Source organism: Mesocricetus auratus, unplaced genomic scaffold, assembly GCF_017639785.1.
Source record: "Mesocricetus auratus isolate SY011 unplaced genomic scaffold, BCM_Maur_2.0 Super-Scaffold_100022, whole genome shotgun sequence".
In the NCBI taxonomy this organism is placed as follows: Eukaryota; Metazoa; Chordata; class Mammalia; order Rodentia; family Cricetidae; genus Mesocricetus; species Mesocricetus auratus.
In genome coordinates, this window is record NW_024429203.1 from 5,488,100 (window position 1) to 5,489,786 (window position 1,687).

Sequence of the window (1,687 nt, forward strand, 5' to 3'; positions counted from 1 at the left end):
ATTTGCAAAGGTGCTCAATGTTATTAGTTATCATGGAAATACCTAACAAACAAACCTCCAGTGAGGTACAGCTTGATACCCAACAGAATGGCTGCCGGCGAAAAGACAGATACTAACAGATGTTGAGACAATGTTGAGAAGTAAGAATAATCAGACATTGCTGGAGGGAACATACAAATCAGGCGGCCACTTTGCAATAACTTGGCTACTATCCATATGATCCAGCAATTCCATCTTAGGTTCATTATCAGGAGAAAATTTAATGTGGCTACATGATATCTTACACATCAGTGTTATAGTAGCATCATTTGAAGTTACCAGAAAGTATAAGCCAACCCAAGAGTCTGCCAACTAATGAATGGGTAAATAAATATGGTGTGTGGTAGAATTTTTGTCTTAAAAAGGAATGAGGGAGGTGTTGATGCATGTTATAACATAAGTGAGACTTGAAAAATCTTCGGCTAAGTGACAGAAGCCATTCACCAAAGACTGTGCTATAGGATTCCACTTATACGAAATGTCTAGAATAGGGAAATTTACAGAAACAGAAAATAAATTAGTATGTGCTTAGGTAAAGTTGTGTGTGGGGGAGGGTGGGGGTTGAGAATGGGTGACCCGGGGGCAACAGTTGAAGAATATAGGTTCTTTAGGAAGTAATAAAAATGCTTTATGATTGATGACGTTAACTCCACAATTTTATACACCTTAAAATGAAGTGAGCATTTTGTGTAGGTGAAGTTCATAGCATTTGAACTATGAACAAAAACTGCTGTAAAAAAAAAAAAAAGAAGTCCGTCCAAATGTAAGCAGGGAAAGGAGAAAAAGAAGAGAAATGCAAACTCAATCTACACTTCACAGCACCAGTCATCACATTACATGTAACGCATCTGTGCTTCAGTCTGAAGATATAAATTGAGATATGGGATGACCAACAACAACAGAAAAAGAAGCTTTTCTTAGTCTGTTTCCTGCTGCTATAACAGAATACTCGAGACTTAGTAAGTGATTATGGACAAAAATATATTCAGCGTATGGTTCTGAAGGCTGGGAAGTCCGGGAATGCAGCACTGGCAGCTGATAGGGACCTGGCCAGCATTACCTCATGGTAATGCAATGGCACAGGGAAGAAGCTAAAAGGACCAGAAAACATCAGAGGAGAGAGGAAAAGGAAGGGCCGTATTAAAACAACAGCATGACACATTCTCTCCATGACAAATTCACTTTAAATAAAATAAAAGGCATAAAACGCATTAGAAGTGAAATGAGAGACAAGGATTGTAGGCGGATTTTTCCTGTCCTGACTGCCTACTCCCAAATAACCGGCAGCAGCTTCCCAAATAGCTGACTCAGAGACTTACTATAAATCATAAATGATCGGTCAATAGCTCAGGCTTGTTACTAGCTAACTCTTACATTTAAATTAACCCATATTTCTTATCTATGCTCCACCACATGGCTTGGTACCTTTTCTCACTACAGCATGTCCATCTTGCTTCTCCCTGGGTCTCCTTGCGACTCCTTTGACTTCGCCCTTCCTCATCCCAGCATTCTCAGTTTATCCTGTTCAGATATTGGCCAGTCAGCTTGTTTATTAAACCAATCATAGCGACACACATTCACACAGTGTACAGAAGGATTATTCCACAGCAAAGGATGTCTCTAATATTACTTTTTATTATTTTTATTT